The sequence below is a fragment of the Podarcis gaigeae genome (assembly GCF_964106915.1).
Source record: "Podarcis gaigeae genome assembly, chromosome: 5".
In the NCBI taxonomy this organism is placed as follows: Eukaryota; Metazoa; Chordata; class Lepidosauria; order Squamata; family Lacertidae; genus Podarcis; species Podarcis gaigeae.
Window position 1 is genome coordinate 33,100,266 of NC_139681.1, and position 18,341 is coordinate 33,118,606.

The 18,341-nt window shown below is 47.2% G+C and overlaps 2 long non-coding RNA genes across 2 annotated transcripts in view; one reads left to right on the plus strand and one right to left on the minus strand.

Moving 5' to 3' along the window:
• The window catches only part of LOC310845586, a 38,264-nt gene that overhangs the window by 16,971 nt on the left and 2,952 nt on the right, over positions 1-18,341 (plus strand). The window contains exons 3-4 of the long non-coding RNA XR_014564846.1: positions 9,838-9,945; positions 17,647-17,766. This is a non-coding gene — a long non-coding RNA (uncharacterized lncRNA). The remainder of the gene's footprint in view (positions 1-9,837; positions 9,946-17,646; positions 17,767-18,341) is intronic.
• On the minus strand, positions 9,085-9,901 carry LOC310845592. The gene is made up of 2 exons (XR_014564853.1): positions 9,805-9,901; positions 9,085-9,252 (listed from the first exon to the last, which is right to left on the minus strand). It is a non-coding gene; the product is annotated as an uncharacterized lncRNA (long non-coding RNA).

Below are 18,341 nucleotides of genomic sequence, written 5' to 3' on the forward strand. Positions count from 1 at the left end.
GGGACAGGAAACCTTGCCCAAGCAACAGTCATAAGATATCCTGGGTAAGCCATCACACGTGTAGAGCCGTGGCATTAAACTTCAGCTGTTTCCCTTGTATTTTCCCTTTGAAGTTATTTTGTTACTGAACGGTCAGTTACAGGACATCCTAGGAGGTTAAAATGTCCACTCACTGGTTTATGAATATTGCTCTTTCTGACGTCAGATGTATTCTTTTGCATGGAACTCCCCTGCCTGTCCTTTGTAGAAGGCAGAAGAGCATCTTTGGCGGATGATGGCATACATCACTTTGGAAGAGGGTCAGGTGAACGTTGTTGCAGATGACATTACTGGGTCCTGTTAGAGGAAGGCTTTTTCATGTGGCATCTCCCCCCCCCCCCCAAAGCATTTCTGAACATAACATTCAGTTCGCATCAAATCACTGCTGGTGGTGACTGCACACACGTGTGATTCATTGCATGCGCCCACACTGAGAAGTTACAATCATCCGCCACAACTTCCCAGCCAATGAATTGCAACTGTTGATGCCCATTATAATCTACATGCCTTCTCCACCACTGCGGTGTTTTCTGGTACGACAAAGCATAATTTGTGGAGCAGTCCTATCTCTTAATTATATAATGAGCAATAAATATTAAGGAAGTTTGCTGGGCATGCCTTTGATAGATCCGCTACTAGTCTGGTGATGATGCACAGCAGCCCTTTTTTCTGTGGTGCAGCCACATTTATGGAACACCACGTTTATGGAATTCCTTCTTGGAAGAAGCCCTCTGGGCTTAGAAAGTTTTGTTAATTAAATGCTGCATTTCTTCCAAGCCAGCTTAAACTATGGGTGGGGGAAGACTCAGAAGTTTGGGTTGCCTTTGCAAAGAAGGAAAGCTCTTCTGGGAGAACTTTTATCCTGGTGCAAAAAGCAGACCCAGAATGCCCCCCCCCAATACCGAGTAGGATCACAGCAGGGGGCAAATGGTACAAGCATGGGAGCCCAGGGCCTGGTTTTAAAAAGTACACATATTCACGTAGCTGCTAATCACTTGAATAGCGATCACGTCTCATTTGGCCCAGAGACCTTGGCGAACTGTGCCAGTTCAAGGAGACAAGCGTGTTTTGGATACACACCATATGTCTGACTCTGTATAAGGCAGATTCATCCATTCAGATTATATAGGTGCAATGCCCCACTGTGCTCCTTAGTAAATGAATTCGCTTGGCACAATAGTAAACCCTCAAAATGGCACCGCGGGATAAATGAGATCGCCACCCCAATCTTCAATGCATCACATGGACCGAATCTTAAGAATACTAATGTAGTTTGAGGAAAGCTGGAAAATGCTAGGGGGAGGGGGGGAGACTAATATCCAGTTACATCCTTTGCCTCTTTCCAAGCCTGACACATCCTTTCTCTTCTCATTGGAAAATACAGTTCTTAGAAATATAAAGGGTGGCCTTTGGCCCACAGTCCAAAATCAACATCTCCCCTCTCCACCCCCAAATTCCTATCATACTTCACTTTCAGTCCAAGGGCAATTCTACATATTGCCCCTCTCATAGGGAGGAAGCTGGATTTAGCTTCTCGGTGCTCAAATTTCATGAGCTTCCCTAGTAATGAGGGACGATCAAGAGTTTCAGCATTCGCCTACTGCATGCATCAGAAGCGATGCATGAAAGTTATCTGAACTGGGTCAGAAGAACCACAGAACCGGCCAGGCTACATGGAGAAACCTCCCCCCCACAGAGGCCATTGACAGATTTCTCAAGCTAGCATGGAGCCTGGCCATCAGTTTTCCTTTTGATTGCAATGTTTTGGCTGCCTCCACCCCTCCTGTCAAGATATATTGGGGATCCAAGGCAAGGCATAAATCATTTGTATTTTGCAAAGTGGTGAGCTGAGAATTTCCTAGAAAGACCCTGTTGTCAGCCTCCTGATATTTCCACCAACGCCTAGCTGTTGTTGTTGTTTTCTTTCTGGAACAGCCCTCCCTAGTAAATGGAAACATACCATCGAGAATGCCAAGAGTTCCCCGAATGATTTCACAGCCCCGTTTGTGATTCTCAGAATCTGGATAATAAGAAGACCTAGGGCATGTAATACAATCGCAGTGCCAGCAGAACGACCTTTGGCTGAGCTGCTGGGGATGGAGATTGGAACGTTTGCCACTTAATGGCTTCCTGCAAGATCAGTGAGGTGGCCCACATTCCCAGCTCTCTGTGGGAAAGCAAAGAGCTAGAAGTTCACTTTCAAACATGGGAAAGTGCTTGCTGATTGGGCATCCAGCCGAATCCACATGTAAGATTGAACTTGGGCTTTCTGCATGCAAGGCAGATGTTCTGCCGCCTGAGCAAATGACGTCCTGACTCCCCTAGTGGTGCAGCAATAAAACTGCAAGAACATTTGCAAAGCTCAGCAGGGTCTGGTAGGGTTTCAAATTGGATGGGAGAATTGGATGTTGAGATTCCTGCATTCAAGAGGGTTGGGCTCTTGAACCCTCAGGATCTCTTCCAGCTCTACAATTCTTCGATTCGCTGGGATTGCGTAACATTTGCACATGCACATTTCATCCTATATGTAATAGCTTTTCAGGTTAGGAATTACTTGACGTTTGCGGTGGTCCTAAGATTCCAGATGCATGCCCAAATGACACTGATGGGATTCAACTCCTGTGTTATTATTTAAAAGATTTATAGCTTGTGCTTCCATTGTAAAAGTTGGTCTGAAATACCGGTAATACAACAATAGGCAATCCAGACCAAAAAAGAGTTGAAAGTTCTTAATTATTTACTTCAGGCTGATCGCCAAAGAATTGATGCTTTTGAATTATGGTGCTGGAGGAGACTCTTGAGAGTCCCATGAACTGCAAGAAGATCAAACCTTATCCATTCTTAAGGAAATCAGCACTGAGTGCTCACTGGAAGGACAGATCCTGAAGCTGAGACTCCAGTACTTTGGCCACCTCATGAGAAGACTCCCTGGAAAAGACCCTGATGTTGGGAAAGATTGAGGGCACAAGGAGAAGGGGACGGCAGAGGACGAGATGGATGGACAGTGTTCTCGAAGCTACCAACATGAGTTTGACCAAACTGCGGGAGGCAGTGGAAGACAGGAGTGCCTGGCGTGCTCTGGTCCATGGGGTCACGAAGAGTCGGACACGACTAAACGACTAAACAACAACATCTTTGTCATGGGAGAGGAAAGGGGGTGCCACAGGGGCACCATAATTGATCTTGAATCTGGGCATTCCTGCAGGCAGAACAGAGAAACAGTTAACCTCTTTTCCTCATCTCTCCTTCTTGCAGTCTTCCCCATATTCCACACTTCCAGGCTAGATCAAGGCAATGGGGAAGAAAATAGGTTGTGGAGAGAAATCTTAAGGTGGATTCTATATGGATGGACTCTAAATGCATAGAATTTGCAGCACATTATGTGCACAATTATCCATGACTGGGTAGGGTGGCCAGATGGCAACTCAAAAGACTCCACTGGTTCCTTTCAATTCCCTGCTGACTCAGGAGTTGCAGCTGTGGTAATTGCTCCTTCCACCTCTTTTTTTCTCCAGGTCATTTCATCTGCCACCATTCCGCCTGCTGTTCAACCTACCTTCTGCAACAGGAGGGAGAGGGGCAGAAGGAGGAGGGGAGGAATGAGAGGGAGAAGCCACTGGTTCCTTGTTTATCGATTCAAGTGGGGATTTAAAAGTACACTGAGTGTGTGTCTATGTATGTTGTGCCAAGAGAGAAATTTCGAGTCTGCAATCTGCCAACCCTGAGCTTACAGAGTGGGAATTTTGTCACACATGAAACATCCCATTTTCTTTTGGATTGGATGCCATCTGCGATTTTATAGCAGTAAGATGGGATTCTGTAGTAGAAGGAACTGCTGAGGCGATCACACCAGTCTCATTGTTAAGCTAAAGGGCCTAGCAAGCCTTCTAAGCACCCCTTTCACATGACTAAAGCGTTGGCTGCGTTGTCATAGAAACAACTAACCGGTGCTGCTGCCAGATGGACACGGCAGGCCTTCATCCCTCACCTGGCTGGGCCCCACATCTGAACAACCCTTTACAAAATTAAGCCTCCCTCTGAAAGCACTCATAGTGGGAGCACTCAAAGTACTGTCTCAGGTGCTCAGGCTGACAGGCTCTCCAACAAGTCTCCCAGCCTTGCTGTCTCTAAGGCTGCCAGGCAATGCACAATTAATTACCTGGGAGCAAGCCCAGGTAATTGAGAGACTCAGGTCTGAGGAAACATGCATGGGATTTTAGCCCACAGGGTAGTGCCACATGTGAATTCATGGCCTCACAGTCATGTGATGTGTGTCAGCTCGAGTGAGGGGTTACTTAAAATCCTGATGTGCACACTTACTCACTCACTCACTCACTCATGTGGAAGGCAAACAAGCTGTGGAGATGCATTGGAATGCTTTATTTAAACAGATCCCAATATAGATCCGCTGCTTATGCCAGCACACAGGGCGTTCTCTTAAAATACACATTGATTTTTAGATGTAGCTTTTGATAGCAATGAAGTTCAGAATGATTATTTACTAGTAAAGCTTCCATTTATCATACCCGGTGCAGCGTGGCTTCATAGTTACGCCGAGTCTGTGAGCATTGCGTACTGTTCTATTCGATGCTTAAATCTGGTCGCAAAGAGTCGAGGGAGAAAGAGCCCCCTTATATTTTGTGATTGGAAAGGTCTGGAGTGGGGCGGCAGCATGGTTTGGTGGGAGTCAGGGGTTGGAGCTTGTGGATTTCCTAAAATCCGCTCTTAAATTTGACTCCATAATCAGAGGTGTCACCCATGCATCTGATGGAATAGTGATGAAAGTTCAGGAGCAGACTTAAAGGCTGATGTCTCTTTGTGATGGGCCATTTCAGGTTGCAGAAGAGAAGGCGGCATTGTCCTCCCCGATTAGGAAGCACGTTGGTTCCTACTGACCTAGAATGTCTTTAAATGCTTCCGGGTGCAACTAGATATTTGTGTGGGTGTGAGCCAGACTCTAGTCTCCCTGATCTTGCTCTGGGTGACTGCCTGTCAACTTGCATGTTCCTGCTCTCTCCCTCCCTTTCTTCCTATCAGTCTGCCAGCTTCCCTAACCATTCCTTGTTCCATTCTTGCTCCATCCTACATTGGGTGGACTTCTTGGCTTAGAAGCAGTAGACTTTGCCTTCTGATTGACCCTCCTATAGATCTGCCCCGAGAATCCATCTATTGCTGATCCCGATCCTGCTGGGATTCATGCTTTCGGCTCCCTGACACCACCCAGTGCTGACACAGACAAATTATTTCTTCGCAGTTCCTATCTGTTGCAATCACCTGCAGCACCACTTGGATAGACGGCTTATCCCGTGTTAAGGAAACAGTTCTATCAATTAAGCGATCCTGTTCACTGCACCAAAAACATAAAAGGAAGTACTGTTAAATCCACACTTTGCTTTTTTTATAGGCCATTTTCACATGCATATTAAATAATTTCCCCTTTTTAAATACAGTGATTAAGAATGGCCGTGTGAATCTCCGATGAAATAGTGTGGGAATTCAGGAAACACCTGAATTGCACTTTTCTGTGGGGTGTTGACATCTCCCCCACCCGGCTTGGTGGATGACATCCAGCTTTTAGATCACTGGTTGCTTATCTATCCCTGATATGAATGGTTATTGCTAGAACTGCGTCCTGTTTTGAAGGAGTCGTTTGGGAGTGGAAGCTATTCAGGCAGAAATTCAATTGGTCAAAAATTTTACCCATTATTCCAATTCCATGCTACAAATTCTATTAGAAAAATTTGATTGGTGGCTGGCTAGACAGCCACAGACAGATGGCAATCTGGCTGCTAATTATATATAGTGAGCAAAAATAATAGCAGGTATTCCTCACTAAGGTTTTGTTCCCTACGCAACCTTCCATTAAGCCAAACTTCTCCTGCCTTTTCCTTGTTAGCAGAGATGTCAGAGTTACAAAAAGCTGCTCTGGCGAACCTGTTCTGCAGATGGGAAGTATGAGGTTCTGTCTGATAGGTCATTCAGTGCTAGATAACAATGGTTTACAGCCACCCTCAGTTCCGGGACATTTAAAATGTGGGTTGCACAACACGCTACGTCAGTTGCAATGTTAACCTCCACTGGTTGTTTTCCTGCCTCTCCAGCACCTGTAGCAATAACCCTGAGGTTGTAATTAACTCATCGTAGTGGTACCACTTTTAAGAGGAGAGATGGAGAAATTGAGAGTGTGGAGAGTTGCAGGCAACAGGGTTGGGTGTTGATCTTTTATGGTAGGAATGCCCACTTCTGTGTTTTCATGGGGCTCTTTGTTCTGCAGACAATGAGAATCATAGAATCTGAGAACCATAGAATTGTAGACTTGGAATATGCAGGAATATGCAGTTATCCCATATGGGATCGAACCTGCAACCTTAGTGTTATCAGCACCATGCTGTAACCACCATGCTCTAACCAACGCCAAGTCTGTGAGCATTGTGTACTGTTCTATTCAAAGCTTAAATCTGGTTGCAAAGAGTCGAGGGAGAAAGAGCCCCCTTATATTTTTGATTAGAAAGATCTGGAGTGGGACGGGAGCATGGTTTGCCTAAAATTTGGTGGGAGTCAGGGGTTGGAGCTTGTGGATTTCATAAAATGCACTCTTAAATTTGATTCTCTAATCAGAGGTGTCACCTATACATCTGATGGAATGGCGATGAAAGTTCAGGAGCAGACTTAAAGGCCACCCTAGATGCCACGGGTGGCGCTGTGGATTAAACCACAGAGCCTAGGACTTGCCAATCAGAAGGTTTGGATCCCTGTGACGGGGTGAGCTCCCGTTGCTCGGTCCTTGCTCCTGCCAACCTAGCAGTTTGAAAGCATGTCAAAGTGCAAGTAGATAAATAGGTACCGCTCCGGTGGGAAGGTAAATTGCATTTTCTGTGCGCTGCTCTGGTTTGCCAGAAGCGGCTTAGTCATGCTGGTCACATGACCCGGAAGCTGTACGCTGGCTCCCTCGGCCAGTAAAGCGAGATGAGCCCCGCAACCCCAGAGTCGGCCACGACTGGATATAATGGTCAGGGGTCCCTTTACCTTTACCTAGATGCATAGAACTTAAAATGTATTTTTTAAATAAAAAAACAAACAGTCATTTTTCATGTTCCTAAATACCTAGGGTTGCCATATCTCCAACAGAGCTCTTTTTTTTTTTGTAAAAGCTACAAGAATTTTTGAGTTTTGGAGGTTCTTAAAGGCATTTTTAGCACAATTTAACTCCCATTGCCAGTTTTCCAGGACATTTGCCTGTATTTCCGAAAATAATCCAGGATGCCATTTTCGGAGGCAAATTCCAGGACATGGCCTGGAAAATCAGGATGCATGGCCAGCCCTATGTAATCAGAGATCAATAAGACTTACCGGGGGAGGGGGGGAGAATCAGAATTGCAGCAGCAATTTTAGAAGCTATGCATAGAAGAACAGAAGTGTAAATTGACAGGTCTCAAGCAACAGGGACTACCCCTGAAATGTGGCGTTCTAATAGAGCTCTGAAATCTCACGAGGTTTCCTAACCATGGAAAAGCCTTGCTAATCATACTACAGGCAAAAGGCTTGGACCCCAAGATGCCGTGAATGAGTGAAAAGGTACTTCTGCTCAATTCCTCCTTCCTGCTGTGGGACATTTGCTATACTAGGTAGTGTCTGCAGCCTGACAGCTGCTGTGTTGTATGGCAACAGGGTTCATTGGCATCCATTTGTCTTGGGAGAAAATGGAAGAGTGGGAGGTTGCAGCGCTTGCTGTGGCTGTAGAGACCGATATGGGAGAGACATGTTTTGTTGCAGCCGAGGCACATGAAGGTCTCCTGTTGTTCTGCTGCAGATGCACCATGGCGTTTCTTTTCTCTGCGCTTCTCCCAGCAGTCCTTCCTCCTCTGGCCACTGCTATGGATGCACAACCTGTCTTGTCTCCAGGCACTGCAGTCGCCTGCAAGGAATTCCCGCATGGCGGCGTTGATGCTGCCAGCCTTCATGTGACACTTGCAGACAACTTTGTAATGCAGAGTTGGTCTGCCAACGGGCTTGGTGCCTGAAGCCAGCTCTCTGTCAAGCATGTCCTTGGCAGATCCTGCCAATATGCCTTATGGTAGAACCTCACAATGGGCAAAAGCTTAGGGCTAAAAAGACAACAGAGAACCGAGTTGTAGGCTTACTGGAGGGGTTGCCATCCTGGCGCCTGTTGGTGCCTGCAGAGGTCTTCCCTGGCGCCCTCTGGGTCCCTTCCGCCTGCTGAAATAAGGCTTCAAAGCCCATATAATAGGCCATGGGTAGGCAAACTAAGGTCCAGGGGCAGGATCCGGCCCAATCACCTTCTAAAACTGGCCTGCAGACGATCCAGGAATCAGCGTGTTTTTACATGAGTAGAATGTGTGCTTTTATTTAAAATGCATCTCTGGGTTATTTGTGGGGCATAGGAATTCGTTAATTTTTTCTTCTTCAAAATATAGTCCGGCCCCCCACAAGGCCTGAGGGACAGTGGACCGGCCCCCACCTGAAAAAGTTTGCTGACCCCTGTAATAGGCTGTCATCTGTGCTTGGTTGTGGGGTGTGTGTGGTACCCACAACAATTTGCAAATGTGCTCGTGGACCCCAGAAGATTGGTGACCCCTGGGCTTAAGGGCCATAGCTTGTTGAGAGGTCAGTGTGGGCTATGCTGTTTGCCTATTGGCCTGTGGCTCCTCGGTGAGGCAATATGAGTGCCGCTTTTAGCTCATCTGCCACTCCTAGGCAGCTGAGCTTGCTCCTGATCTAACAAGGGGATGTGCAGCCACAAGCCTTCCGAGAGGTGCACCGTACGCCAGCCAACTGGGAAATGTGCCAGGGAGTTAGTTCGGATCCATTTCAGGACATGGTCAGATCACTGAACGTGCATGTGTGGGGGACATGGGAGGTCAGCTCCGAAAAAAATAAGAGACATAGTGAACAGGCAGAAGAGGATAAGTTGCTTGCTAGAAAGGCTTGCTTGCACCACTAGCAGGCATCAAAAAACGAGCCCATCAGCCACACATGTTGGGTCAAGCTAGGGGCTCAGTAAACTTGTCTGGGTTTAGTTGTTTCATTGTTTTCGGAAAGTGAAACGTAGCTCATAAATAACTTAGAACATTCGCCAGAAATCAGGAGATCCCAGAAATCACGCATTCCTAAGTTATACCTAAAATATATTTATAAAGGCTGTATCAGAGCATAATTCCAGTTGTGAGCTGGTGGAGGACAGCGACTAGAGGACTGCTTTGTTTACGTGAGTGATAGAAGGAGATATCATGCTGAAACAAATAAACCTTGCTACCTTAATCAGTAAACCTGCCTGAGGGTGCCAAGTAGGTACCTTAGCAGACGTGGTTAGCAGACTGTGGATCACAGTTGTGACGACAATCTTATCTCTGTTTCTCAATGGATTGTATTTTATTTTGCAACATCACTGCCCCATGTTCCATACTATATTTTTCTTCTTTCCCCACTTTATTCTATGTCGGTCAGTACAACTCCTCCAAGGTGTAGCTGTTTATTTTCTTACTTCCTTTAGACTTTTGTTGATTTGGGCACCTGAAAATTCTAACTAGGGTTCATATGAAATAAGAAAAAAAAAGAAGAAGAAATTTTGGGATTCTCACTAGAGCAAAATAATTTTACTGGGTGGGGTGACACGAGCATAGTCCCGTCTGTGTAGGCCAGATGGCAAGAAAGGGAATGTGGTTTGGCTGTTTGCTCAGGGGAAAAAAAATATTTGGGGAACAGGAGGGGACAGATGGAGTGTTCTTCCAGAAAAACAATCAACACTTTTGATTGCAGCTTCCCTGTGTCTTTTGACAGCTGCACAACAGGAAGAAATGCATGCACTCCAGCTTCTCTGACATTGCAGCATCTGAGTCCTTGAAGAAGCAGCACCAGTTGAGTTTCTGCCCTGGCCTGGGTGGGTAGGTAAGTGGGTGACAACACTCCTGTTTAATGACAACCCCACCACTTCACTGATTCTAATATCACCCTGTCGTTATTTTAAATGAAAACACCCATGGAAACTCATTTTGCAACTCTCTCACATCTCCTGGATTTTCTTTGTATTGTCAAACCTTAAAATCATCAGCTGCGAAGTAGAATTCAAGAATAAATTGACATTCCCAGTTTGGGGGAGGACAGGACAGGAATAAATATAACAATAATAAGAATTATTATTATTACTACTACTACCCACAACTGATATTTATGCTTTGTTCTGCTCTGTAACATTATGACTAGCAGTTTCATTTATATTAAGGGGTTTTGAAACAACTTAAGCCTCTTAAGACACTCTATCACTTAAAGCAGAATGTAATCAAATCACCACATTTTGTTTGGCAAACACACACACACACACACACACACACACACACACACACACACACACAGACGGACAGAGACAAGGGACACGGACACACCAGGAAAAGGAAAAGGACGCAAAAAGCCCACATGGTTCAGGTCAAGGCAGAGTGGATTTTCCACATACTAAAATAAAACGCAAAACTGATGCATCAGGGCTTTGATGAGCAGAGGTCCCCGGGCAGGCGCTGCAACAGGAGCTGGAGCTGTTATGCCTTCTCCCTGGGACCTTAGAGGCATGGAGTTTATGGTGGGAAGAACAGCTGTGGAAGGGGGGGGGGAGAGACCCCTTCAGGATTTCAGAGAGGGCACGTAGCTCATGTCCCACATGGCGAAGATAAGAAATGTTGGGGGCGGAGCGGAGGGGGTTGTAGGAAATGGCTTAGGAAAACCCAGCAGCACAAGCTAAACTGCAGCTGCAGCAACAGCTCAGGGTGGCTGGGGGGGGGGGGGGGAGAGGAAAACTGCAGACAGTCAGCAGATTCAGCTCCTCTCCAGTGAGAAAAGCAAAGGGCTGCCAAACAAATTCCTGCCTGGAGGGAGAGGGGGCTCCTCCCAGCTGCTCTCCGAGCTGCCTCCAGCTCTCCAAGAAGTTGGCTCCGTGCGGGAAGGGCAGAGTTAACTCCGCAAGGCCTTACATGTGGTTCATATCAACAGAAGGGAACTTGGCACCAGGAGAACACGGGCTATCAATTTACCCCAGTCTGGATGACGTTTCCTCTCTCTGCTTTTCTGGGTCTTTGCACACTCAACACACAGGAATCAATACATTGGCTGTAGGTGGATTTCTTTTTTTCTGGGCAGCAATGTTGTTTAAGGAAGTTTGGAGTGTGTTTTCTAAAGTCACCGTTCCACTTCAAAGTGGACAAGGTGCTATAAATAAGCATGTTAACTGTATTAAAAACACTCAGAGGAGTCAAAAACTGAATACGATGCTTTAAACAGCAGATCAAATGTCAGGGGTCTACTACACCAGGAAAATGCCTCTGGAAAACTCAAATATCCAGCCAGTTGGACATTCCATTGGAAGGATTCCACAATGCAGATGTTGACAGAATCAGCATCATCATAATTTTATTTATGCCTCGCCCACCTGGCTGGGTTGACCCAGCCACTCTGGGCGGCTTCCAACACATATAAAAACATAATAAAATGTCAAACATTAATAATAACAATCTGATCCAATACAAAAAGTCACAATAACTTTAAAATAAACCACTTATATTGAAACAACAGTCCATTATAATGAGAAGGATGTGGTTGGTACTGTGGTCTAAACCACTGAGCCTCTTGGACTTCCTGATCAGAAGGTCGGTGATTCTTATCCGCACGACAGGGTGAGCTTCCATTGCTCTGTCCCAGCTCCTGCCAACCTAGCAGTTTGAAAGCACACCAGTTCAAGTAGATAAATAGGTACTGCCGAGGCGGGAAGGTAAACGGTGTTTCAGTGCTCTCTAGTTTCTGTTACGGTGTTCCATTACACCAGAAGCGCTTTATTCATGCTGGCCACATAACCCAGAAAGCTGTCTGTGGACAAATGCTGGCTCCCTCGGCCTGAAAGTGTGATGGGTGCTGCACCCCATAGTCGCCTTTGACTGGACTTAACTGTCCAGGGGTCCTTTACCTTTTTCCTTTTTACCATTATAATCTAATAGTAAGCAGTAAAATTAAATATCAGCATATAATAATTAAGCCGTTTACACTTATAACAATAAACAATTGTAATAATAATAATAATAATAATAATAATAATAATAATAATAATAATAATAATATATTATTTATACCCCGCCCATCTGGCTGAGTTTCCCCAGCCACTCTGGGCGGCTCCCAATCAGTGTTAAAAACAGTACAGCATTACATATTAAAAACTTCCCTGAACAGGGCTGCCTTAAGATGTCTTCTGAATGTCAGGTAATTCTTTATCTCTTTGACATCTGATGGGAGGGCGTTCCACAGGGCGGGCGCCACTACCGAGAAGGCCCTCTGTCTGGTTCCCTGTAGCCTCACTTCTCGCAATGAGGGAACCGCCAGAAGGCCCTCGGCGCTGGATCTCAGTGTCCGGGCTGAACGATGGGGGTGGACACGCTCCTTCAGGTATACAGGACCGAGGCCGTTTAGGGCTTTAAAGGTCAGCACCAACACTTTGAATCATGCTCGGAAACGTACTGGGAGCCAGTGCAGATCTCTCAGAACCGGTGTTATGTGGTCCCGGCGGCCACTCCCAGTCACCAGTCTAGCTGCCGCATTCTGGATTAATTGCAGTTTCCGGGTCACCTTCAAAGGTAGCCCCACGTAGAGCGCGTTGCAGTAGTCCAAGCGTGAGATAACCAGAGCATGCACCACTCTGGCGAGACAGTCTGCGGGGAGGTAGGGTCTTAGCCTGCGTACCAGGTGGAGCTGGTAGACAGCTGCCCTGGACACAGAGTTAACCTGCGCCTCCATGGACAGCTGTGAGTCCAAAATGACTCCCAGGCTGCGCACCTGGTCCTTCAGGGGCACAGTTACCCCATTCAGGACCAGGGAATCCTCCACACCTGCCCGCCTCCTGTCCCCCAAAAACAGTACTTCTGTCTTGTCAGGATTCAACCTCAATCTGTTAGCCGCCATCCAACCTCCAACCGCCTCCAGGCACCCACACAGGACCTTCTCCGCCTTCGCTGGTTCTGATTTAAAGGAGAGATAGAGCTGGGTGTCATCTGCATACTGATGAACACCCTGTCCAAACCCCCTGATGATCTCTCCCAGCGGCTTCATATAGATATTAAAAAGCATGGGGGAGAGGACAGAACCCTGAGGCACCCCACAAGTGAGAGCCCAGGGGTCTGAACACTCACCCCCCACCACCACTTTCTGGACACGGCCCAGGAGGAAGGAGCGGAACCACTGTATGACAGTGCCCCCAGCTCCCAGCCCCTCTAGACGGTCCAGAAGGATGTTATGGTCGATGGTGTCAAAGGCCGCTGAGAGATCCAGCAGAACTAGGAAACAGCTCTCACCTTTGTCCCTAGCCCGCCGGAGATCATCAACCAGTGCGACCAAGGCAGTTTCAGTCCCATGGTGAGGCCTGAATCCCGATTGGAAGGGATCCAAATGGTCCGTTTCCTCCAGGCGTGCTTGGAGTTGTTCAGCAACCACCCGCTCAATCACCTTGCCCAAGAATGGCAGATTTGAGACTGGGTGATAGTTGGCCAAATTGGCCGGGTCTAAAGATGTTTTTTTAAGAAGCGGTTTCATGACCGCCTCTTTCAGCGGGTCTGGGAAGGCTCCCTCACAAAGGGAAGCATTCACCACCCCGCAAAGCCCATCGCCCAGCCCTTCCCGGCTCGCTTTTATCAGCCAGGATGGGCAAGGATCAAGGAGACAGGTGGTCGGTTTCACTCGTCCAAGCAGCCTGTCCACATCCTCAGAGGTAACAGATTGGAATTGATCCCATATAACAGGACCAGACAGAACTCTAGCACTCTCCCGCCCTGGCCCTGCTCCCACTGTGGAGTCTACCTCCTTCTGAATCTGAGCGATTTTATCTGCAAAAAACTTTGCAAAAGCATTGCAGGAGATCTTGGGGTCCCTACCAGGCCCCGGTGGTACAGGTGGTTCCGATAAACTGCGAACCACCTGAAAAAGTCTCCTGCTGCTGTTTTCTGCAGATGCAATGGAGGCGGCGAAGAAGACCCTCTTCGCCGTCGCCATTGCCACTTGGTAGGCTCGACGTTGAGCTCTAACCCGTGTCTGGTCTGATTCAGAATGAGTTTTCCGCCACCGGCACTCTAGCCGTCTCAACGATTGTTTCATCACCCTCAGCTCCGGGGAAAACCACGGGGCTGTCCGGGCTCCATGCAATCGGAGAGGGCGCTTCGGAGCCAGACAGTCAATAGCCCTGGTTAACTCCGCATTCCAGCGTGCCACCAGGGAATCAGCTGAAAGGCCATCAACTTGGGATAAAGCATCCCCTACCACTCTCTGGAAGCCAATTGGATCCATTAAGTGGCGGGGGCGGACCATCCGAATCGGTCCCACCTCCCTGCGGAGGGGAAGGGTTACGGAGAAGTCCAGTTGCACCAGGAAGTGATCTGACCATGGCACTTCTTTTGTTTCACTTTTAGTTAATGTCAGATCACCAACATCCGTAGAGGTAAACACCAAGTCTAAGGCATGTCCGTGGCTATGAGTTGGGCCAGACTTATTCAGGGACAGCCCCATGGAGGCCATGCTTTCCACGAAGTCCACGAAGTTAAACTACAATCAATAAAACTAATGGCAAGTCGCAATGCACAAAATACCACAAACATTACAAGGACATCATCCTGCCAGTGGCCAAACCATTTTTTAGCCAACAGGAACACCCTCACAGGCGGATGTAGTCCTCTTGGCCTTGGTCTCATTCTCTAGTCTGAACGCAAACTATGGTTTGTGGTTCAGTTGTCATAATAAACCATAATTTTTGCTGTGGGAAAAATATGAGCTGTTGTGGGGCAGGAGGTACAGGGTGCTTTTCTCATTGCTATCCCTCGAGCTACAATTCCCAGTACGCCCAGCAAACTAAAGTTCCCAGCATTCTTTGGTCTGTCGGGATGTGCTTTAAATGGATGGCATGTAAGTAGCCCAAACATCTCGTGGTCTAGAGAGGGAACTTCTGAGTTTACCCTGAATGCTAAGGCAGGCACTCTCCTTTAACCGAGTGTGCATGGGCAGAAATGGCAACATTGCTACCCAGTCACACCAAGCTGGATTGATTCCTGCAATGCAAGGGGTTGGACTAGATGACCCGTGGAGCCCCTTCTAACTCTAAAATCCTATGATTCTTTGTTGTTTTCACTGGGTAGGTCTCATGCCCAGCTCTCCTCCTATAGTTCCATCCCTGCTATAATGCAATAAAACGTTTGGGCAATCCTAGGCCCTTTAGCACCATATAGTTAAGGTAAAGGGACCACTGACCATTAGGTCCAGTCGTGACCGATTCTGGGGTTGCGGCGCTCATCTCACTTTATTGTCCGAGAGAGCCGGCGTACAGCTTCCGGGTCATGCCGGGTCATGTGGCCAGCATGACTAAGCCGCTTCTGGCGAACCAGAGCAGCGCACAGAAACAGCATTTACCTTCCCGCCGGAGCGGTTCCTATTTATCTACTTGCACTTTGATGTGCTTTCGAACTGTTAGGTTGGCAGGAGCAGGGACCGAGCAACAGGAGCTCACCCCGTTGCAGGGATTCAAACTGCTGACCTTCTGATCGGCAACCCCTAGGCTCTGTGGTTTAACCCACAGCCCACCCGCATCCCATTAGCACCATATAATACTGTGCTAAACATTTGGGGAGGGTAAAAAAAAAAGGTGACCAGTATGAGCACCCCAGACATGACTCTTGTTCCAGGCTGAATAGCAGCACTCCTGTTTGGGGCTGGAGATACGCTGCAGCAATTTGTTGTGGGTCCCCGCTCCCCTTACCACCACTAGCCAATTATATTCTATGTCGGATTTTAATCATAGCCAGATTATGCCTGCGCTGTGGCCTTTCTCCACACCAGGTCAGGTTTAGATTATTTCATGGTGCTCTCTACCCCAGGCCTCGCCTGCTTTCTTCCTCTGCTCCTATCTTAATACATCTCCCGCTGAGTCTCAGCCAACAAGGAAGTTGCATCTTACTTCAAGGCAGCTATATTTCCTCTCTTAACAAAGGCAGGCTAGAAGTCTACTTCTCCTCCACCCATCCAGGCCCAGGCAAAGCGAGGGACGGGGTCCTAAGGCAATTTCCTGATGAGTGTCAGCTGTCACACTCTGTCGCACATTCAGTAAAGATCTGAAGGGCCTGGCGATGAGTGACTGGCCGTAATAACGCCACACAGAAGAGAGAGAGATTTGGGGCTGGCCCAAGGCGTCGGGTGGAAGTCAAAATGGCACTCCTTGTCACAAATTAAAATTGTGGTGCCAGGCCCTCAGAAAGTTTTCTTTTGGGGATGGCCACAAGAGGACTTGCCCTCCCCCAGAAACACCCATAAAAAGCAGGAGGGTGACAGGGCAGCAGAGGTAGTCCTGAAACGAGTTGTTAAAGTATCTATTGACTTGGACCTTGCTTGTTATTTTTTTTGACTGAACTCGCGCAGAAGGAGGTGAGGGTTTTTTCAAAAGAAGGCTGTGAGCCAGTGTTGGTTAAAATGGGGGCAAACCACTTTATTTGTACTCGTCTTAAAATGGGTTCCCAAGACCTTAATCAGACATTGTTGTTGTTGTTGTTTAGTTGTGTCCGACTCTTCGTGACCCCATGGACCAGAGCACGCCAGGCACTCTTGTCTTCCACTGCCTCCCGCAGTTTGGTCAAACTCATACTGGTAGCTTCAAGAGCACTATCCAACCATCTTGTCCTCTGTCGTCCCCTTCTCCTTGTGCCCTCCATCTTTCCCAACATCAGGGTCTTTTCCAGGGAGTCTTCTCTTCTCAGGAGGTGGCCAAAGTACTGGAGCCTCAGCTTCAGGGTCTGTCCTTCCAGTGAGCACTCAGGGCTGATTTCCTTAAGAATGGAGAGGTTTGACCTTCTTGCAGTCCATGGGACTCTCAAGAGAATCAGACATTATTTATTATTAAATTTTATATTGCTTTCATATCCCACCTTTCATTGAAGAAGCTCAAGGAGTTGTCCTTCTCCCCATTTTATCCTCACAAGAACCCTGTGAGGCAGGTTATGCTAAGACGTTAACACACTGGCCTGTTTTTACTTTTTTAAATGCTCTGCATAAAACAATAAGTGTGGCTCTCTTGTTCCATTTTCCTCTCTCTTTTCTAGCAAGGCTCCGGTGCTGTTGTTGTTGTTGTTGCGCGTCTGTGCGTGATTTTCTTGGGTTGCAAAAATATGTGCATTGACTCTATTTTCAGGTCATAAAGTCTCTTCTACAAATCATTAATATTGTGCACAGTATAAGGCTGAGGAGCATTGTAGGCAGAAAATTAAACAAGGGAGCTTGCCACCCACTCACTGCACACCTTAATGTGGCGCATCACCCGATGAATTTCTGCCTGGCACATTCCAATTAAAGGCACAGCAACCCTGCCAGCAAAGAAAGTGGCAACTCTAACTGTCAGCAAACTGTGTAAAAAAGGATAATCTGAACGACTTTCCTTTTTGGGGAGAAGGGAGAACTGAATACCAGCCACCCTTGTAACAACTGTAGGTAGAATTGCTGTTTTCGATTCTAATTTTCCATCCCTTAATTGAATGGATTGCTGCCAAGGACACCCACTCTGTTTACATTCCATCTGCTTCTCCTGTTTTTCAGTAACAGCTTGGTGCAACAGCCTGCAGCTTCAGCTCCAGGCAGCTGGGGAATAGACACTCTCACTCTTTCTCAGCATCCCATCGCTTGTACTTAAACATCTTTATTAATGGCTTGAAGGAGGTGAGTAAACAGCACATGATGTTCTCAGCGCCAGGTAAAGGCCAATATATTTTACTTCCCGCTGTCTATCAGCTACATATTACATATAGAAGTTGCAGACCAAGGGAAATCTGTAAATCACCCGGGAGAGGCAGTTTCAGGAGGAGATGCTCACACCAGGGGCAGATTTTGGCAATATGGCGCCCTGCGCAAGGGCAAAAATTCCACCCATCCCCAATTTCTTATTTTCACAATAATTCCTTTTGGTACAGCTGCTTTTTTATGGATCTTCTTTGCAGGTACCCATATAAATATAGGTATTGTTGTTTTTACTAATACTCCCTGGGCTCTGCGCCCTGTGCGGGGGATGGGGGGACGACCCGCACTGCCCTAAATCGGGCACTGCTGAAACAAGTAAATTTGCATGGGCTTGTGTTTTTGCGAGGAAAGGTCTGCCAAACTTGGGGTATCCTCCTTCAAGCATATTTTTCCAAATAATTTTCAGATTCCACCCCAGATGACGTCCTTTCCCACAGGTGCTACTTATCACTGTGTGGACATTCCCTTTGAATATCATCTCTAACTTTGGGTCAAAG